A 23,538-nucleotide genomic window follows, 5' to 3' on the forward strand; every position below is an offset into this window, starting at 1 on the left:
ACTAATATTGATAGTAGATTCTTCAATTTCCGGATACTTTCTAATCTATTAATTCACTTTAATTATATAACAAATATCGATCCAACTTCATATGCGCTCACTTCTGTTTTGGTTGTTCTTCTACTCACCGGTTGACAGCGTTACATTACCTGACCCCCGGTGTAGCTTCACGGTGTGCGTGTGGGCCAAGGTTGCAGTATTGAAGGTGCGCGCTGGCAACTATGTGTTCGCCAACACTCCCCCCGGGTACGCCGACCATCCGGTCGACTACTCCTTTTCGCGCCTAACGTCCAATACGGCCAGCTTGATCACTGGCCTCTCGTAGACACCAGTCATGGTCCTCACTGTCGCTGACCTTACCTCTCCATCTCGACCAGGGCGAGTCGCAATCACCCTGCCTTTAGGCCAACAGTTGCGGGGAAATGTCGAGTCTACGATGACGACTATGTCGCCGATCTTCACCGGCTGACCGCTGGAATTGTACCATTTTGTTCTCCTTGTTATCTCTGGTAGATACTCAGCAATCCATCGTTTCCAAAATTGATTAGCGATAACCTGAGACGTACGCCAGCATTGTCGTACGGCGGCAGCACTGTCGTCCATTGTAGACAACGGTTTTGTTCCATTGGAAGTTCCCAGCAGAATATGGTTGGGCGTAAGAGCTGGAGCGGCAGTGTCTTCTATGGAAACGTGTGTCAATGGTCTTGAGTTCAAGGTATTTTCGATTTCGATCAACGCGTTACGTAGAACCTCATCTGTAGGCCGTCGTGGCAGTTTCAAGGACTTTAAACTGTTCTTCACACTGCGGATCAGCCGCTCCCAACATCCACCCATATGTGGTGACAATGGTGGGTTAAAAGACCAGACAGTCTCAGAACTTGTGAACTCTTTCATCATGACCTCAACGTTGAGCTCCTCTTCAACACGGCTCAACTCTTTACTTGTACCAACAAAATTGGTCCCTCTATCACAGTATATGTAACGAGGTATTCCTCGACGAGCAATCATGTTGCGGATGGCCATCACACAAGAATCTGTGCTCAGAGTGTGCGCTATCTCGATGTGCACTGCTCGGGTAGTCATACAGGTAGCTAGCATTCCCCACCGCTTCTCCACTCTGCGACCTATTGCGATCTCCATCGGTCCAAAATAATCGATCCCTACGTGAGTGAAAGGTCTAGAGTAGGCAGCTAATCTTGCATCGGGTAGATCGGCCATAATCGGAAAGCTCGGCCTTGCTTGATCGTTCTTGCATCGCTGACAATTCCTTCTCACCTTGGAGCAGGAAACGCGTAGCCGTGGAATCGAAAATTTCTGTCGAAGCTCATTAACGACGGTTTCTTGATTCAAATGGTGGTATTTGTCGTGGTAGTGACTAATAAGTAGTGTTGTTATGTGGTGGTTTCGGGGCAGGATGATGGGATTCTTCGTTTCCTCCGTAATGAAGGCACAGCCGGTAGTACGACCTCGCACGCGCAAGATTCCTTTTTCGTCAACAAACGGAGTTGACTTAAAAAGTGAGCTGCTTCGGGGAATCTGTCGGCCTTGGATCAATGTAGCAATCTCTTCAGCGAACGTATCCTGTTGAGCTTGGCGAAAAAGGAAGTCTTCGGCTGCGCGTATTTCTTCCATGAGCAAGGAGCCTGTAAGAATACGATGATGTTGCAATTTACGTCGACAATTTTCCACAAAACGGCGTAGATATCCAATTACGCTGACCACTCGTTTCCAGCTCGAGTATTCAACCAAACGCAATGCCGGCGACTCCGTTGAGATGTGTGCCAACAAATGAGGACGTATTTCTTCGAGTGTTGTCTTGAAGATTTGGCTTTGTTGTGGCCAGTCGAGTTCATCTCTTCGGAGGAATTCGGGGCCATTAAACCATCTGCTGTTTGCAGCGAGGTCTGGACGACCCTGCCACTTCGTGGCTTCGTCCGCCACGTTCTGTTTCGTTGGTACCCAACGCCATTCTGATGTTTCTGTTGTGTCGAGGAGTTCGCTAACTCGATGCGCCACAAATTGTGTGAACCGACGGTGGTCCGAGTTGATCCAACATAAAACATCTCGAGAATCAGTCCAAAAACAGCGTCGATGTGCTTGAATGGAAAGAGATTCAGTGATCGTTTGTGCGAGTCTTGCACCGAGAACCGCAGCCTGTAACTCCAGCCTTGGAATTGATTGAAATTTTAGGGGGGCCACTCTGGTTTTCGCTGTGACGAGAATACTTCTTACTTCATTGCCGTTAGAAAATCTTAGATACGATACGGCTGCAAAACCGGTTTCACTGGCATCGACAAACGTGTGTAATTCGACTTTGCAGTTGGAAATATTTTCAGGGTAGTAGCACCGAGGTATCTGTACACTTTCAACTTCAGGAAGCACTCGTAGCCAGGTTTGCCACTTCAAAAACAAAGTATCGTTGATCTCCTCATCCCATTGGGTTCCAGAACGCCAAATTTCTTGTAGTAAAACCTTCAGGTAGATGAGAAGGTGGGCAATGAGGCCTAGCGGGTCAAAAATCGACATAAGTACTTTCAGTACCTCCCGCTTTGTCGGTCGCCTTTGGCCTGTTAAAAGCGCTTCGTCGTAGCGGGTCCAGCCTACTCTATATGTGAACGTGTCCTTTTCAGTACACCACCAAAGTCCTAGGACTTTCTCAGTTGCCATCTCAGCTGACAGATCAAGATTCTTTATTTTCGCATCCTCCTCTCCTAATGCCAGCAGGACCGCTGGAGAGTTGCTTATCCAGTTGCGGATCTCGAATCCGCCTTGGGAATGGATGTGTTTTACTTGCTGCGCTATACGAACTGCCTCTTCTTCCGTCTTTACGCTCACCAACATGTCGTCCACGTAGTGACGTTTTAAGATAGCATCCACTGCTTGTGGAAACTTCCCAATAAAACGTTCTGCGTTCAAATTCTTGACAAATTGTGCCGTGCTAGGCGAGCAACACGCACCAAATGTCATAACAGACATTTCAAAAACGACGGTCTCTCCAGAGTCATTGTTCCAAAAGAAGCGCTGACATGCCCGGTCTTGTTCCACAATCTGTATTTGGTGGAACATTTCGCGTATATCGCCTGTAAGTCCAATCTGATGTTCCCGGAATTGCAAGAGTATGCCGAAAAGAGAGCCAATTTGGTCAGGACCCTTTAACAGTACACTGTTCAACGAAACTCCGAAAATCGTGGCGGCTGCATCCCATACGATTCGGATTTTTCCCGGTTTATTGGGATTGAATACCGGAAACACAGGTAAATACCATGCACGTGAAACAGGTCGATCTTCTTCTTCTTTGGTTAGCTCCCGAATGTAACCTTTCGCAAGGTACTCCGCAATCTTTTGATTCAAGGCTTTAGCTAGATCTGGATCCTTGGTCATACGCTTTTCCAGTAAGCGGAATCGGCGAAGCGCCATCGACCGACTATCTGGCAGGCGGATGTCATCGTAGCGCCAAAGCAAACCCGTCTCGTAGCGCTCGCCATTGAAATTGGTCAGTGATTCCAGCATCTTGCAGCTTCGTTGATCTTCTGTAGATAATAGAGCTACACTCGATTTCACCACGCCAAGACTATCGAGGGTAAAATATTCTTTCATAGCCTGATGCAAATCTTCATCCGAATGATCGTTACGTGATCCTATGTGAAATGAGTAATGCACCATGTTTGGCGCGTTTTCATCCGCACCTCCACCGCATACAGTCCAGCCCAATCGTGTTTTTATGGCTATGGGTTGATCGAGCTTTCCTTCACGACACTGTAGTACAATGCTAACGTGGGCATGCTTCAATCCAATCAAAATTCGTGGTTGTGCACCGTCGTAAGACTCAATCGGCAATTTTCGCAAATACGGATACTGTTCCTTCATCTTCTTAACATCCAGAGACTGCTGTGGTAGCTGTAGCTCCTTTACTGTTCGCACCTCATCAAGATTGTACTTCTTCGCTCCGTCGTACGTGCCTGCGATTGAAAGACTGATAACACGGGAATCTGTCTCGCATCGCTCGGTGCCGCCAGTCCATCGAAGGTAAAGGGGACTTTCCACACCATCCAAATCTAACTCGTCTGCGAGCTCTTGGTCCATTAGTGTCAACTTAGAACCTTCGTCTAAAAAGGCAAACGTCTGCACGTACCCACTCTTACCATGGAGTATAACCGGAAGGTAGCGAAACAGCGAATTATTGGAGTTAGAATGGTTGTTGCACTCATGCCGAGCCGAGCTCGTCCCTTGCTCTTCTCGCTGGCTTATGTCGTTCGTTGGAACCGCTTTCTTGCTTTGATTCTCGTTATGAAGGAGCTCATGATGCTTCCGTGTACAACCATCTATGCCGCAGGCTTTTGCCCTGCATCCACCATTGTGTTTCCCCAGACAACGTCGACACAGATCAAAATCACGCACTACTGCCCATCGTGAATCTCTAGGCAATTCCAAAAACTGTTTACATTTCTCAATTTCGTTACAGCTGGACTTGCAGATCGGACATTCCACCATATTCTTTCGAGCGGGCTCAAACTGTACATTCAGTTCCGCTTCAGTTGGCTCCAAATGTGCATTAAGAAACCCAGCATTTTTTTTAGCCGTGCGCGGCTCGATTCGCGTTGATTTTGATTCTGGAATTCCAGGGATTGTGACGGTACTGGCAGCTTCTGCCAGGGAGTAGATCCAGTTTCCGAAAGTAGACAAATTTACTCTCGGAAGCGTATGACGATACCTGGCCCAATCCAGCTTAATGGATGGTGGCAGTCTACAAACGAGCTGATGCAGCAAAGACACATTGTACATGTGTTCTTCCAGCTCACACGCATCTACGATAGCACAGAAGTTTTGAACTTCCACAGCGAAGTCCATTATTGTCTCGAGCTTATCTTCTCTCAAAGAGGGAAGAGCTGTAATCTTTGCAATAAGCGAATGAACTATCGCTTCCGGTTGGCCGAACCTCATGCGAAGTGTCTCGATAACACCGCTCACGTTGGAAGGATGCATCAACCGACTCTTTACAGCTGCATACGCCTTTCCAGTCAGGCTCTTATGTAGTCGAACCGCATTTTCTGCATCCGTAAACCCACACATGGCTGTTGTGTTAGTGTACGAAGAGAGAAATATGGGCCATTCTTCAGGATTCCCTGAGAAGTTTGGTAGGTCTTTCGATATAGCTTGACGCGCTGCCAACTGCTTCTTTGTGAGAGTCCAAGGATCTTCTAGGTCTTCTTCACATCGGGTTTCTCTTCTAGACTGTGGCTGACGCAACTGAGTACGATCGGAGTAGTGATGGTTTCCCACCGCGTTAGATGTTGGGGCGTATTGGTGATAGCCACACGGCCGGTCACGCAACGAAGGATTCACAATTCTATCGGCAGCTGAACGTTGTGAATTGCACAATCCTACCACTGGTGCTGCAGCGCCACTGGACATTGCTCTCATAGAAAAGGTTCTGCCAATTGTCATTTGATCTTGAAACTGATGATTCAAGCTAGCCAACATACTTGGTCTCTGCGTGGAGTGTCGATCTGGATCGAACAAGTCTTGATGACTCAGCACATCTTCTTCTTTTCGCCGAGTATTATCGCCATTCACCCATTTGCACACCCTGCTCATGCTGCAACTATTTTTGGAGCTCGCCCTGGAACTCGATCTAGAACTCCTCTCGCTGGCTGCTTCCTCCAGTATGGCATACTTTCTGTCCAAAAATACTTTAGCCAACCTTTGTTCTTCTTCCAGTTTCTGCATTTGGAGCTTCAGAAGTGTTCGCGAGGACTTGCGTGATGACGTTGATACATTACTGGACGCTACGCTACTGGCTACGGTCTGATTGCTGGCTTGTTGTCGTTTCTTGCTCTTCGTATCCGTTGGATCGTTCTCCTCTAACCCAATGATTGGATTATCGACAACATCTCCTGTGGAACTTAACTGATCTTTCTCCCTCGGTCCTTTCAACATCTGCGATCCACGTGTGTCCATGCCGTCCTTGGCGCCATCCGATGGTTGAAGTTGTTTGCTGGAAGTCGATCTAGATCGTTGGGCCCACTTTGCCGAAACGCACTTTGGACAGCTCCAACTATGATCTGCTACTTCTTCTGATACTCCAACACAACCGAAGTGGTGCCACTTATCGCAATTGTCGCACTGAACCATCTCGTCGTTATCTGGACCTCTGCAGGATTTACATGTCCGACCAGCTATTGTACGATCCGCTATTGATCTATCCTCCGGAACTCCCGTGACCACTATCGACACATCATCACTGTTAACCACATCATCAACTTGTGATTTTGAGCTTTTTCCTTTTTTTTGCACCTTGACAATTTTCCCGGAACCGTGCTGTTCGCGACTCGACATTTCCGTAATATAAACGATAATTATAAATTGTTGGATTTAGAACCAACAGGGTACTTTAGGGGTTAATTCCGTGATTATAATCACCGTAAGGAAATACGACTTGGTGTAGTTCAGCGGTAGATTATAATTATCCTGTTTGACAAATAGTACATATGATTCGTTTTAGTCTTATATACAGATTTAGCAGTGAACATGTTTGAATGATTATGCCGTGTGTCTTAATAAAGTCTTATGTCTTGAATTCGTTACTTACGTTTAGTCCCCTAGCTAGTCGTTTCGTCTGTCTTTGTCTTAGTCGTAGTAATGGTTTGGGAAACTGGGTAATTAGGTACAAATTAGTAATTCATCGTAAGAAACTTATTGAAATTCAGCCTTACCGGTCTTACTGTAATGCAGGTTCAAACTTTAGGTTAGAAATATCTCAATGACTGTCAAATCAGTCGGATAGGCTATAGATCGAATGCAATTAATTTTAAGTATATTTAGAGTAATACGAATTTTACCTTGTAGTAGCAACTAATATTGATAGTAGATTCTTCAATTTCCGGATACTTTCTAATCTATTAATTCACTTTAATTATATAACAAATATCGATCCAACTTCATATGCGCTCACTTCTGTTTTGGTTGTTCTTCTACTCACCGGTTGACAGCGTTACATTACCTGACCCCCGGTGTAGCTTCACGGTGTGCGTGTGGGCCAAGGTTGCAGTATTGAAGGTGCGCGCTGGCAACTATGTGTTCGCCAACACCTACAAAAGACCAACTTTCACCAAACTTTACCGAAATGGGTAGGAAGCACCCTTTTAGCATCGTTTTGTCGCTCTAGCCGGCTTCGAAGAATATATTTCCATTTTAATATCTATTTCGGAGCATTGGATGCTGCTTTTTGTCTATATTGAGACCGAATCCGACCGCCGGCACTGTATGGCGTCGCATCGGAAATTCTATTTCGGAGATTAAATCAAAGGATCCTTATCCACCCTGGGTGTGATACACGCAAAGAGACGGTAGGTACTAAGAGTAAAATAGATTTTTAATTAAAAATAGATATCTGATCGAAAAGTTTTCACTTCCACTTCCCTTTACTTGGTTCCACAGAGGATAAAACAAATCGTTTTAGTAGTTGTACAGCTTTTCCGATTTGCTTCCTCAAGACATGAAGAACAAATAATGCAAAAAAGCGTTTTGGTTTCGCGTGATAAATTGAATTGATAAAAGTTCATTTTTTATTGTAGAAGGAAAGGAAGGAAAGTTTCAGAAAAGTAACCAAGTAACCAATGAGCTCTTAAACTTTTACTCATTTAGCATTATAGGCGTCCGCACAGCAACGCATTAAATGCTAATTGGACGTAAAGCTGCCAAATAAAAAAAGGTGCCTATCAGGTGACGAGTTTGTTCATCATTCTGTATTGCGTAAAGTTAGTCAATTATAAATGCCAAAAACCTGGCTTATTCAGGGAAACTGGATTTTCGGGGAACTTAAATTCGGGCAACTGGCGTTCGGGGAAACGACATTCGGGTAACCAATATTCGGGGAAAAGTAGCACAACCGTGACAGCCTGAAAGTTTGTGAGAATGCTTATATTTGATTCCTCAAAACAAATTTCATCATCCACATTCGTTCCGAATTGCTTACTTTGTTGAAATAATAGAATTTCTGTTAGATGTTATGAAGTCGTTTTAAAATCGCAAAAAGGAAAGTTGGGCAAAAGTTCGAGTGGGACAAAAGTTTCTTTTTGTGATTTTTAGCTCAGTTCAAAACAAATGTGGTCGAAAGGTATTGCGGGGAAATTTAAAAATGTGGATTGCTTGACGGAAATAACGCGCAGCGAGCAATTCACGCAAAGAGGAAATAAATCACAGCAAGCATTGCAGGCTTTAGGAGATAAGGGTCGTTTCAATGAAAGTAAGCAAAAGTTGCATAGCGATTTTCTGCTTCTTTTCCTTTAATTAATCTATCATTTTCTTCACACAGTTTGGCGTGATTTGAGATTAACATTGCTGATCAGCAAACGAACTGAATCAAGCTTTCATGGATTCAAAAAGTCATCGAAATTACAGAAGGGTGATCTGATTATGTTGAGTCTTTGAATGGATCATTCCGCCAACAATGATTTTTTACGAAAAGCGTATCACCCATTCAGTATTCTTCTAACAATCCGTAGGAGAACACATTTCTCATTTACTATCTCCTAACTTTTCATAAAGCATTTCAATTTCAAAAACGTTGAACACAAGTTCGTTTTGAGGATTTGTAACAATTCCTATAAGTCTGCAAGTCGGCATACGTTTATCTTTGCTTGTTCAAAAGTTTCCTTCTTCAAAATATTCATATATGCAAAGATACAGCATTTGGTACAGTACGTAAAGCTTATAATTTTTATGGAAGTTTCATTGCCTTACTAAAGTCGGTGTAAAGTGATTCGACGTGGTTACCTCTATCCATTGGATTTAGAGTGTAATTTAAAAATTCCAAAAGGTTCATTATAGTAGAACGACCTTCAAAGAAACCATGATGTACATGTCGTTATTCGATGTTTTAATTGGCTTGTTTAAGAGTATCCAGTTTCTTACATATTCTGAATCTATGTTAAAAAATCAACTAGAATCCAAAGTTTCACAATTTTCCGTGACCTGGAACTATTTTTGAAACACGCTAGAAATTAGTATGGAAATAATTTTTGAATCACCCCTCGGCAAATTTTACTTCGGGACAAGCTGTCATTTTGTTAATTGAAATGTCATTGAGTGAACGAGTTAAAATCTTTTTCAATCATTTCTGATACCAACATTAAGATATTCAAGTGCAATAAAATCGTGTTATACTTAGAAAAATGTGCTCTTTCGTTTGAGCTACAAAAAACTATAATTTGTTCTTCATTAAACAACCCAATTGGCTAAATACCTTCTTATTTATGATTGATTCAAATAATCTCGTTAATAAAGATAGAGAAAAATTTTGGAATGGATGAAATAATAGCAATTCCACGATAATTTCGAATATCACAGTTTTTACCAGACTTAATAAGTATGAGAAATGACCTTTTCCATTCTTTTGGAAATCTGCCCTTTTTCTGGTGACATGTTGAACAGTCAAAATGAGGGTGAATTGCAGTTCAGTAGCAGGTGGGATTCCGTCAGGCCCTGGTCCTTTGGTGGAATCTAAATTCTTCAGTCCTGTTAAAATGACCTGTACCTGTATTTGACTAACGCCGACATCGGTTGTAAAATCAGGAAAACTAGAAAAGTGTTCAAAATCACGGTCATTATCCGAGAAGTTTGTAGAAGTCGCTTGGATAAAACTGAAAAGAGATTGCAAATGTCATCTGGATTATCTGCTGCTCTATTATCCAATGTCCATTTAGATGGAAAGTTGTTAGACTTCATCTTAGCTTTAGCATAATTGAAGACATTCCTAGGGCAAGATTTTAAATCGTTTTCAATTTTTGTGTTGTACTCTGCAAGTGCAAAGGATATGGCTTGATTAAGTTGGTTGACAATATACACATAATTTTCTAAACTTTCTTAAGTTTTTTGTTGTCTGTAAATTTTATTAGCCTTTGGCTTACGATTTTTCAAATGTTTTATTTGCTCATTAATCCAAACAGGTTTTTTTGACCCATTCCTACGACGTCTCCGCAAGAGTGGAACTTCCATCTGAATATTATCCGACAAAATTGAATAAAAACCCGTAACTGCATACTCTAAATTTTCTTGATTTTTTAAAACGGATCTATCTATTCTTTTCAATTTCTATTTGATTCCGTTATAATTGGCGTTCTTATAATCAAAGAAATTCACAAAGTCATAGTTGTCAGAATTGATAATTATGAACAAAAATTGAGTACCCGATAGCTGTATGAAACGCTTCATTTTTCCATAGTGGAGAAAAAGATTCGTTCGCACAGAAATCTTTCATTATGTTTGAGAATATGAAGTCCAAATAATAACAGTTTTGTCGGTTATTCGCATGATTTATTTGATTTAAACCTTAAAATGCAGCTCTTTCAAAAATAAGTTTTAATGATTCGTTTTTACCAACAACCGGCAGCAGAACATTTTCGTTTTCGGAATCACGAATAAAATCAGCATTACGCTGATTAAAGTCGCCATAGATATGCACTTTTAATTCTTGAGATAACTACGATATAATTTCTTCAGTGGTTTGAAAGAAAATTTCATATGATAATTTCCAAGCATATAAGCTTATAAGCAAAAGAACTACTTGAACACTTTCAGGGTTTACTTTGTCATGGAGAGTTGTTCTCGGCCAAATTGTCTTAAACACTTAAATACGACGTATATTGTGGCCAAATGAGCTCAGTAGCTTCGGAAAAACTTCGCTACCGAAAGACATCAAAAGTGCCAAGAGGAAAGGATCCGACCCTGAACTAAACTAGATGTTCAAGGAACCATCTACTTATAGAATTATCGTCTTATAGAATAAACCGACATAAAAAATACAAAATCGAAGGAACAAATTTCTGTACTTCCAATACATATATGATCATTTCTGTAAGAAAGGAATGTTAGTTTCTTGATAGTATTTTACAAACTATTATTTGACAACTCACGTTATTTTTACTGGCAATTTTTTTTATTCATACATCGACTTATAGAGAGCACGGTGTATGGAAATTTGAAGGGACCGACAAATCAACCGGTTGTTTCGAGTTATAGAATGACTATATCTAAGAACAAAAATCCGTAAGCAAATTTTATAGGAAAAAAATTAGAAAATTTGAGGATAAATTCTTGTATCAATTTATGGGTACTCTCAGTTTTTTTTTTTTCAAGGAACCTCTCGAGAAATCGTTTAAATCATACAAAACATTTGAATTAATGAATTCTTTGGAAAATATCCCGTAAGGAATTATGTGAAGATTCTATTATTTATTTTATTTATTTGGTTTTACATCAATAGGGTAACGACTGTTTATTTCGTTCATAACCGCTAACAGTTGGCGCCACCGGCAATAAGTACAGACAACAACCTTTCGAACATTCAATTTCTCTCTCGGGCCGCCGAGCAGCGACACTGATGTTTGTATTCCACTTACTTATCGCGTTACGCTGGATTCTCAAATTTTTCAAACTTCCAACACAAGCGCATGGAAGAATGGTAGTCGAGAGCTGTCAAAACGTATGGAAAATGATGGAAAACGTAAATTACTATTAATAAGGAAACTGGATCGAAAAAGTAGTGATTAGAAATCAAGCATAACTTGAATAGATAACTGTTTGTGTTTAGTTCATCTGCCATGGTGCTTTCTTTGCTTCAGGATTTCGATTTTAATACCAATGAAAAAGAGCCATCTATTGCCTTTTCAGTTTTGAATATCGCCCTACTAGTTTGATAAAACCTCACCAACAACATTTCGCCAATTCAGTCGATTCATGGCCGCTTCTCTCCATCCTCGAATGCGACCCACGCTCTCCAGGTCCTGGCGCACCTGGTCAATCCACCTAGCTCGCTGCGCCCCATGCCTTCTTGTTCCGACCGGATTCGTAGCGAACACTATCTTTACAGGGTTGTGGTCCGGCATTCTTGCAACTTGCCCTGCCCAGCGTATCCTTCCAGATGAAGCTACCTTCAGAATACTGGGTTCGCCTTAGAGTTGAGCGAGCTCGTGGTTCATCCTTCGCCGCCACACGCCGCCGAAGATCGTCCTTAGCACTCGCCGTTCGTAAACTCCAAGAGCTTGCAAGTCCTCCTCGGGCATAGTCCACGTCTCATGCCCATAGGGGACTACCGGTCTTATGAGCGTTTTGTACATCGTGCTTTCTTTACCACAGTTTCTTCTGGAGCCCATAGTAGGCACGACTTCCACTGATGATGCGCCTTCGTATTTCCCGACTAACATTGTTGTCAGCTGTCAACAAGGATCCGAACTCGTCCACCACTTCGAAGGTATCTCCGTTCATCGTGACACTGTTTCCTAGGTGATCTGTATGGACGGAGGAATGAAAATCGAGACTGTTCTATACTCCTACCAATGCGGTTTATTAAACAGTCGAAATACAAAAGAGGCTTAGTCTAAATTGTGCAGGCCTTATAGGAGTAGGACCGGAAATCATTTGTATAAAGCAAGATAATTATGTACAATCAAGATAGGATTGAAGATACACTGATATCTTAAGCTAATTTCTATTTGCTATAATTATGGAATCTAAATGGAGTAATCTAATATATTTCACTAGTCAAGCCCTGCCGCGCTCAGTTCCGCCTACCAACATGCATTTTGTTTTCGACGCATTCGACTGTTAAATCCGGCTCTCCGCATGACACCTTCAAGCGCAATATTGAACAACAGGCACGAAAGTCCATCGCCCTGTCGTAGTCCCCATCGAGACTCGAACGAACTGGAGTGTTCGCCCGAGATCTTCACGCAGTTTTGTACACCGTCCATCGTTGCTCTAATCAATCTTGTGAGCTTCCCGGGAAAGCTGTTCTCGTCCATGCTATTCCATAGCTGTACACGGTCAATACTGTCGTATGCCGCCTTGAAATCGATGAACAGATGGTGCGTAGGGACCTGGTACTCACAGCATTTCACGGAAAAGATCTGGTCCGTTATCGAGCGGCTGTCGATGAAACCTGCTTGATAACTTTCCACGAACTCGTTTGCTATAGGTGAAAGACGACGGAAGAGAATCTGGGATAGCACTTTGTAGGCGGCGTTTAGGATAGTGATTGCACGATAATTTCCACATTCCAGTTTGTCGTCCTTTTTGTAGATATGGCATATAACGCCATGCTTCCACTCCTCCGGTAGTTGTTCCGTTTCCCATATTCTGACTATCAGCCGATGCAGACAAGCGGCCAACCTGTCCGGGCCCATCTTGATGAGTTCGGCTTCGATACCATCCAAAGTCGCTTGTTGTTCTTGAGCTGTTGAATGGTATCCTTAACTTCCCTCATCGTGGGAGCAGGTTGGTTTCCACTGTCCGCTGTGCTGACGTAGCCCTCGCTTTCGCTGTCCTGACCTTCTGTGCCTGTGTTCTCTGCGCCATTCAGGTGTTCATCGTAGTGCTGCTTCCACCTTTCGATCACCTCGCGTCCGTCCGTCAAGATTCTCCCATCATTATGCCGGCACATTTCAGCTCGTGGCACGAAGCCTTTGAGGGATGTGTTGAGCTTCTGATCGATCTTCCGCGTTTCTTGAAAATGGTACAGAAACTCCATCTCTTGGCATTCCACCTCTTCCAGGCGACGCTTTTTATCCCGGAATAGGCGAGTTTGCTGTTTCAGCTTCAGTCTGTATTGTTTCCACGTTTTGCCGCCTATCATGTTGCAGCATTGCAGCCCGCACTGCACTCCTCTAAAACCTCCTGGAACTCCTCCCCGAACCGTAAAGATTCTAATAAGGATATCTTAACTGCAAAAACCCTTTAAATATCTGAGATCTAAGCCTCAGAAATTACCTATTTTGTACGGAAAATCGAAAACGTTGCAAATGTATTGATCAATATTGTATATTTCAATAGAGTTGATTGTATTTTCATCAAATCATACATGGATAAGTTCAAAGAAAAAAAAAAACAACCCCTCACAGATGGATTTGACAACTATTGGTTAAATGTGTTATATGTAATGGTCATTTTAAAACATCAACTCGGTTTACTATGAAACTTGTTTCGAATTTATCAACTGTGCTGAACATGGAAAATGTTTCGAATTGATCGTTCCGCAGTTAGTTGTAGTGTAATGAGTTGAACCAATCCAATCCGTTTTTTATTACATTTGTTTTGGTCTACCTACATGCCGTGATGTTACCGTTCATTTTATGCTGTGCAATATCAATATCATGTATTTCTCTCCGGTTAGGCATACAATGCTAAAATAGAAGAATATTATTTCAAGCCATACTCCATGAAAGTGACTATTTCAAACAACCGTATGTTCAAGAAGGGGCTGTTGTGATTCAATATCCCTGCCATCAATATTATGCTTATCATGCACATGTCAATCTAAAATCATCTTAGCTCGCACTGGCATTGACATTCAATGTAAATTACTGCAAATGCCTCCGCACCCTGGCTCAACCGCAAATGTGAATCTTTCAAAATGGATAATATTCGTTGCTGGAAATGACGAACGCTACGACCAGAGAACAGCACGTTCCACCCTGAGATCATGTGAGTGATTTTCTCGGTGAAACAATGTAATCCAATCACATATTATTAGTATCCGGAGCCACTGACAGCATAATGCAGTAACGTTAGGCTAAATGGAACCTGATTCGATGCGAACGGATATACAGTCAACTCTCCTTAGATAGATATTGGAAGGACCACAGGGTTGAAGGAATTCACGAAATCAATGCAATTTCAGTTCAAGGAACCTTCGGGGTAGCCAATAAAACTAACTGTTAGTATGGTTCTATAGCTCGATGTCAAGATACGGAATCTCGAGTTATGGAGAACTGACTGTATGCAGCGGCTACTGGAATGAGGAAAATATGAGATGAGCTTGTACGAAATGGGAAATCTCCTTAGATGCTGCTAGAGCGTAATGCTAATGAAGAATGCCTCAAAGTAACCTCGCACATGAAAGGCGATGATGGCTACATCTTAGGTGTTATCCAATAATGTTACGCTGCCATGGCCTGACTCGGTGTCATCATGTCGGAGGTTCAAGCGACATCATCCCGTATATTGTCGGCAATGCGTATAAAGGGTAAAGTTTGGCGAGCAACAGCTTCGTTAATGAGATTCATGCGTGGGTGCTTAAATATGGAGCTTTTGCTCGGAAGGGGTCGAACGTGTGAATAATGAAACGGACATGGGTCGTTTGGGAAACAAATATTAAAATCTTCTATTTATATCCTAATTACTATTAACTAAAACTTTCCAAACGAAGTGACATGTTTAGTGTAAGTCTGGCAGAATAAAGCAAAATTTCTCGTAACTCCATAGGGTGTTTATTACTGATTTGAATTTTACCCATTTTCTCTAGAACTGGCTCCACAATCGGTCGTTACTAATGTTATTTAGGATTTTTATATGCCCGCCAATCTTGATTTGTTTATAAATACAGGATTGGATTTAGTTCCGTTTATTTCCAATTTTCAAACGGAAATGAATTCATAGTACAACTGGTCATCACTCATTTGGCTGAAGGCCGAAGGCTTGCTCCCGGGCAAACACGATTTGATATGTTGCATGATTTTCAGTTTTGTTCAATTTCGTATATGTTAATCTCCTCCAGCATTACTATACGACAATCATGACCAAAAATTGATTCATCATGCATTGTGTTATCGATACCTACAGATGATTCTGTTTCTGCCGAACGGGTTTTGTTCAATGTAGTAGAACACGACTATTTCCTAAGGTACTTATTCGTTATACTAAACAGTGCCCGACCAGAATCACTTGACATGACTATAACATAATCCAACTGAGAAATTCTCGCTGAAACCAGGCCGCACTCGGCACACAACGTTAAAATTCCAATTTTATGTCGATGATCGCCAGTACTAAAGGGCTAAAACTTCGGTATTCTCAAATTGGTGGACCCTTCGTACGCCAGCAAGCTAAATAGTTTGCAAAGAAAGCTCATTTTTATAAATCTTAGGTATTTCTTCACGTAATATTTCGCAGATTTCCCTTGGAACACATAGTAAACTTAATGGCATTGTATGGAGGAAGGCTATAACTTTTATTTGGTGGTAGGTCATTTTGCATAAAGTCGTTTGGCATAAAGCCGTTTGGCATAAAGTCGTTTGGCATAATCAGTCTGGAACCAAGAATTTCTTACGATGACATTCGTTTTTACGTTTCTATTGAATCTTTCTGATGACATCAGGCTTGTTTTGGAGTCAATTAATACAATGACACTTAATTCAACAATCATATGCTCTTGAATAAACTAAAGCGTATTAGGAATGTTATTGCCAATAGTATTTTATTATTTATTCAGAAATTATCCTTCTTCCAAATTTTACTTCTTTTGAGTTTTGCAATTGGAATAAATATTACTTCTTTTGAGTTTCGCTATTGGAACAAATTTTTGCACTGAAGATATATTTAATGATTTTTGCACTGAAAATATATTTGACATTATGTTATTTGATACATTTAGTAGAAATTTACCCTTCTTTCAAACATTCCATTATTTAAACAAATTGCATCTTATTTGATACATAGGCTGTTCTTTGGAACTATAATTTTAGATATTTTTCTGTTTCCAATTGACAAAATCATAGACATTGATCTGCTCAAGTAATCAACGAAAATAAAAATCGATTACTGCAGTTACTTCGATGGGTACTTTTCTCCGAATGTCGTTTCCCCCGAACATCAGTTCCCCGAATGCCAGTTCTCCGAATATCCCGTTTCCCCGAACATAGTGAACGAACTGGCCATCTAATATGCACCCTTTTTTATTTAATTGGCAGTTCCTTCGAGTTTTGCCGTCCTCACAATTTCGACCGAATCTGAAATTTTTAACCCTGGATGAAGTTTTGAATGCTTTTGAATGCAAAAGTTTTCTCAACAGTTGATGCTTAAAAGCAAATGGCAATAGGTTTGAGACGAGATGTTTTTGTCTTACGTGAATAATGGACAGCACCTAAGGAAAATGCTTCGGAATTCCATAAACTCCATATCTACGGTGTATTTGGTGAAGTTGAAGACATTAATTAGGGCAGCTTTCCGAACATCTCTGACGATCGGATTAACGATATTATTGAACAAACTTCCCAGGATAAAGTGCTGCAAACAGTTGTTTGTTACACCAAGGATGACTGGCCGAAGAAAATCCACGATTTTCCAGATCTTGTGAGGCCATTTTTCAAGCATCGCCATGAAATTGGTTACCAAGATGGTCTAGTTTTTCGTGAGGATCGAGTCGCGACTCTACGTTCCCTGTGACGTAAGCTGGTCAAAAAGCTTCACATTGGTCATTGGCATTAAAGCTTCTCTCAGACCGTCCAACATTTTCTGGCCCGGAATGAACGATTAAATTGAGAATCGTATCCAAGAATGTCAAACTTGTACCAAGTTCGCTGCATCCCAGCAGAAACCACCCATGAAATCCCATCCCATCCCTGTTTGTTTTTTCCCTGTAATTTGGAGGATATTAGAAGCTTTTTATACAAACATTGAGTAAGAGAGGTAAACTTGCAAGGGAAACTGCAATGGATTGCACCAAGTTACGGATCACGAGTTAGAGAGGTATCGACTTACAGGGGGATCAAAGTATGCTAGATGGAAGGGACCACGCATTCCATCGAGATAGGGAAAAAATAGAGGTAAAAAATATCAAGTGAGGGGGTTGGGTGACAAAACGTCGAATTCCAAATCGTCGATAGCCAAAACGTCGAGAGGTCAAAATATCAAAGGGACAAAACGTCGAAAAGAGAAAATTGCAGGAAAACGAAATTTGTTGGAAGAATGATGCTTTTCGAAAAAATAAATAATTTACTTTGTGTCAAACGCACATGTTTACATGTAATTCGGTGTCCCTATTTGTAGGCTAATAGCACAAATCAGTGCTCATTGAACACTAAGCTAAGAAGCAGGCTTTGTCCCAGTGGGGACGTATTGCCATAAAGAAGAAAAAGAAGCACAAATCACTAAATTATATATCAGTGCGCATCGTACCTTCGTGCTGTGCGTACACGAATTCTCTCTGCTCTTGGAAGTTTTCTTAAAAACTACCTAAAGCAATAAAACAGTACTTTTCAGTGCTACAAAAACAGTACTTTTCAGTGCTAAAATTAAAAACGATACTTTTCAGTGCTTCTAAAACAGTACTTTTCAGTACTATTTTTTCTACTATTGATCCCTTTACGATCCTTGTTTGGACCCGTGCCTTCGATTTTTCGTTGGACCCGTTGGCGAAAGCTAGCGGTGGTAATCCTTCTTGGACACCGTCTTGGGAAAAAACCTTTCGAAGGTCACGTCTTCTTTCGTTTATTAATTAAACATGGTATCAACAACAAACAAAAGGAAGGGTGAATCTCTGAATTCACAACTTCCTTCCAAAAAAGTGGGTTTTAAAACTGTCACTACACGTGGCAAGAATGGAAGAAAGGACGCTTCCCCGGAATGCGAACTTTCTTCCAAGGGTGAAATGAATAATTGTATCGAAATGAGCAATCAGTTCGATGCTCTAGACAAATTTTCCGAACACCAAATCGAAGCAGCCTCTAGCCCAGGCTCTTTGATTCAAGTGAGGAAGCAAAGAGTGCCGCCTATCGTGGTCAGTTGTTCCGAATTTGGGGGATTTAGGCAGGAGATCTTGAACTCCATTAGGGGAATCAAGGTTTCCTTCCAAATAGCACAGAAAGGAGACTGTCGCGTTTTGCCGGAAACTCTTAAAGATCGTGAGCTTCTTCTCAAACATCTTGAAGAGAAGAAGCACAAATTTTTTACTTATGACGACAAAACTGAACGTTTGTTCAAAGTTGTCTTGAAAGGTCTCTCAAGTGACTATAAATCACCTGAAGAGATCAAAAATGGAATAAATGATTTACATGGATTTTCCCCAGTCCAAGTAATCATTATGAAAAAGAGAACCCAATCTGGCATTGTTCGGAAAGGGCTTTCTCAGGAATTTTATTTAGTTCACTTTAACAAAAAAGAACTAAATAATATTAAAGCTTTAGAAAAAGCAAAACTTTTGTTTGATGTCCGGGTGACATGGGAACATTTCCAGAAACCTGGAGGAAATTACCAGAACCCCACTCAATGCCGTCGGTGCCAAAAGTGGGGTCATGGTACAAAAAAATTGTCGCATGGATGCTAAATGCATGATTTGCGGAGGTTCTTCTCACGCCAAAGACGTCTGTCCAGTGAAGGAAGATACCACCAAATTCATATGTTGTAATTGCGGGGCTAACCATAAGTCCAATTTTTGGAATTGTCCTTCACGCAAAAAGGTCATTGAGGCTCGTGCCAGGCAGATGAAAGATAATATCCGTTACGATAACGGTCGTTTCCGGAATTTGCATGGTAGAGTATCGAACAATGCTCATTTTTCAGTTAACGATCGCTTGATCATGAATCATACCCATCAGGAAGATCATAATCATTCACAAACTAATTTTAATCCGTCGGGTAGCCGTTCGAATCTTTCTATTTCGAATGTATCTACCCACGGTAAATCCTTTGCCGATATCGTAGCAGGAAATTCGAACTCCTCCCCTGTTCGATCCATGGGTACCCATTCTACTTGTTTCAAATCAAATGGAAAAAACCCTACCGCCACAGGTAACTCCGCTTCTTCGTCTACCGGAAATTCCAATGGGAAATCACATGACATGTCTGCCTCTGATTTTAATTTTCTAACTGAACAATTGAATCTAATGATTGATGCAATGTTCAAAGCCACCACTATGACTGAAGCAGTCCAAGTAGGTGTAAAATTTACAAATCAAATTGTTATTGGATTACGTTTTTCTAATGGATCCAAATAATAATTTAAATATTTTAAATTGGAATGCTCGTTCTCTGAATGGTAAAGAGGACGAGCTGTTTAATTTTCTTACGGTTAATAACGTGCACATAGCAGTTATTACCGAAACGTATTTAAAACCTGGATCTAAACTCAAAAGAGATCCTAACTTTTTTGTTTATCGTAATGATCGACTTGATGGGGCATGTGGGGGAGTTGCAATCATCATTCATAGGCGTATAAAACATCAACTGTTTTCATCATTTGAAACTAAAGTTTTTGAAACTTTAGGTGTTTCTGTTGAAACACAGTTTGGTAAATATACTTTCATAGCTGCCTATTTGCCTTTTCAATGCTCTGGGCAGCAAGTTAATTTGCTCCAAACTGACTTGCGTAAATTGACTCGCAATAAGTCAAAATTTTTTGTCATTGGTGACTTTAATGCCAAACATCGGTCATGGAATAATTCTCAAAGTAATTCCAACGGCAGAATTTTATTTGATGAGTGCTCTTCAGGATATTTCTCAATTCAATACCCTGATAGCCCCACATGTTTTTCCTCTTCTAGAAATCCATCTACGATTGGTTTGGTCTTAACCGACTCTAGTCATCTTTGTAGCCAACTGATTACTCATGCTGATTTTGATTCTGATCATGTCCCTGTTACGTTTCAAATATCCCAAGAAGCGATTCTCAATCCTATCAGCTCCACTTTCAATTATTTACGAGCCGACTGGAATATATATAAAACGTATGTTGACTCCAATCTTGATGTTAACATTTCTTTAGAAACTAAACTTGATATTGACAATGCTCTTGAAACTTTAACAAATTCCATTGTTGAAGCCCGGAGCATTGCAATTCCAAAATGTGAAGTAAAATTTGAATCCGTGATTATAGACGATGATCTTAAACTCTTGATCCGTCTTAAAAACGTGAGGAGAAGGCAATTTCAACGCACTCGCGATCCTGCTATGAAAATTATATGGCAGGATTATGGAAATCAAGAAACGTTTTGCTCAATTAAGAAACAAAAATTTTGAAAATAAAATTTCTCAATTGGACCCTGGCTCTAAGCCCTTTTGGAAATTATCGAAAATCTTGAAAAAACCTCAGAAGCCAATACCGGCATTGAAAGAGGAAAACAAATTATTACTAACTAATTGCGAAAAAGCTCAAAAACTTGCTATGCAGTTTGAAAGTGCGCACAATTTTAATTTCGGACTTACTAGTCCAATTGAAAATGAAGTTACTCAGGAGTTCGAAAATATTCTCAATCAAGAAAACGTTTTCGAAAATGCCTGGGAGACTGATTTGGAAGAAGTGAGAACTATTATTAAAAAATTCAAAAACATGAAAGCTCCTGGCGATGATAGAATTTTCTACATCCTCATCAAGAAACTTCCAGAAAGTAGCTTATCATTTTTAGTTGATATATTCAACAAATGTTTTCAATTAGCATATTTTCCTGACAAATGGAAAAATGCTAAGGTTGTTCCAATTTTAAAACCAGACAAAAATCCTGCAGAAGCTTCTAGCTATCGTCCAATCAGTTTGCTTTCCTCCATCAGTAAACTTTTTGAAAAGGTTATTTTGAACAGAATGATGGCTCACATCAACGAAAATTCAATTTTTGCCAATGAACAGTTCGGATTCCGCCATGCACATTCGACCACTCATCAACTTTTACGTGTAACAAATTTGATCCGTTCCAACAAATCTGAAGGCTATTCTACTGGTCTTGCTCTTCTAGACATAGAAAAAGCATTCGACAGTGTTTGGCATGAAGGTTTGATTGTAAAATTAAAAAACTTTAATTTTCCAACATACATTGTTAGAATAATTCAAAGTTATCTGTCAAATCGTACACTTCAGGTTAATTATCAAAACTCCAGATCTGAAAGACTTCCTGTAAGAGCTGGTGTTCCTCAAGGCAGCATTGTGGGACCAATATTATACAATATTTTCACATCTGACTTACCTGAGCTACCTCAGGGATGTCAAAAATCTTTGTTTGCGGATGACACAGGCCTCTCCGCCAAAGGAAGAAGCCTGCGTGTCATCTATAGTCGATTGCAAAAAAGTTTGGATATTTTTTCTTCATACTTGCAAAAATGGAAGATTTCTCCTAATGCTTCCAAAACTCAACTAATAATATTCCCACATAAACCAAAAGCTCTTTATTTGAAACCTTCAAGTAGACATGTTGTCACGATGAGAGGGGTTCCAATAAATTGGTCAGATGAAGTTAAGTATCTAGGGCTCATGCTAGATAAGAATTTTACTTTCAAAAATCACATTGAGGGCATTCAAGCCAAATGTAATAAATATATAAAATGTCTCTATCCCCTTATTAATAGAAAATCAAAACTATGTCTTAAGAACAAGCTTTTGATATTCAAACAAATTTTCAGGCCAGCCACAGAACACCTAGATATAGGAAATGAATGTAATGTTTGGAATGATACTAATAAAGAAATTAAAAAAAAATAAATAAAATAAAATAAATAAATAAATAAATAAATAAATTATCTGTGAAAAACGTTGGGAGTTTTATGAACCACGTCCCATTTGAAAAATCTATTATTTCATATACATTTCGTACCTACCTTGTTAGTTAGTTGATTAGATTTTCACCTGCCGCTCTAGATACTATGACGTCGTCCCACAAACGGTTGAAAATTGTTGACGGTCTTCAATATTTCACTAACGTTAAATGAGCAATAAATTATTCCTCGTAAACCGCACACACTTCTCCACGTTCCAGGGTCGATTATTCTCTTTTTGAATTGGTAAGTAAGCAAAAGATGTCGTCAAGGATGCAGAGATTTAATAATTCCAGAAGCCGCTTCAAGTCCTTTTCAAAGCAGACGTCACTTGCAGACCACCGCTGGCATTTTCGTCAGCTCTGCGGTCGATCTCGATGTTCTTGCTTGCTCAATGTGTTCGGGCTTTCGAAGCAAAACAAAATTATTATTCTGCTCGTAATTCTTCCTGGCAGTTGGCTGCTCGTCACCTTACTTTACACCATCCACAACTTTCCCTCCATCAACATCCACTACCACCTTTTTATTTTGACCGCTTTTAACTTCCACCATCCATCTACTATATATCTTCTCGCTTCATTAGCATAAAAACACCTCCTTTTCTGCTTCTTAGAGAGAGTTCACACCCACCTCAAGACAGAAACTCTTAAAACTCAACTTCTGGACGTCGGCTTTTTCGGTTCCTCTGTCTCGCACGCCGTCGTTGTGGCCAAAAATTTGTTTTTGCTGATAACTTTTTTCGCAACTTTATGATAATCTCGGCTCAGTGTCAGTTTGAGCTACAAATAATTCAATCTTCCACAATGTTTTCCTCCCACCAGTTATCTATTTGATGGAACCTCATAAACTTTGCAGCTACTGTATTCACGCCAGAGTAGCAGAGCAGTTAAAGTATAACACGACACTCCAAGCAAAGTCAAGTTTACCAACGGTTCATTATTAATTAGGATGCTTCCTCGTTCACGGAGATAGTCGTCACGTTACAAAACTCGCGCCGGAAACAGTTGAAAGAAACCCGACCGACTGAAGTGGCGGGTTATCGCTTTGCTATTAGCACTTACTTTGCTCGTTGATTAGAGGGCTGAAATAAAAGAAACATGTCGTAAATAAACTTTTCGGAAACATTTAGGACGCTTACTTAACAGAATGGAATCGTGCTTTCAACAAGTGAAATAGAGAGCGAGGAGAAACGGTATTTTGGATGCATGGTATGTGATAGAAATCATTACCAAAATCGATCGATTGAAA

General features: G+C 40.5%; 1 protein-coding gene across 5 annotated transcripts in view; it reads right to left on the reverse strand.

Annotated features, from left to right (window-relative positions):
- Positions 1 to 23,538, reverse strand: part of LOC23687899 — a 756,337-nt gene that overhangs the window by 714,174 nt on the left and 18,625 nt on the right. For all 5 annotated transcript variants that reach the window (XM_021843875.1, XM_021843874.1, XM_021843873.1 and 2 more), the window contains exon 2: positions 22,354 to 23,371. The gene's annotated coding sequence lies outside the window, so the exon portion shown is untranslated. The remainder of the gene's footprint in view (positions 1 to 22,353; positions 23,372 to 23,538) is intronic.

The sequence above is a fragment of the Aedes aegypti genome, chromosome 2 (assembly GCF_002204515.2).
Source record: "Aedes aegypti strain LVP_AGWG chromosome 2, AaegL5.0 Primary Assembly, whole genome shotgun sequence".
Lineage (NCBI taxonomy): Eukaryota > Metazoa > Arthropoda > Insecta > Diptera > Culicidae > Aedes > Aedes aegypti.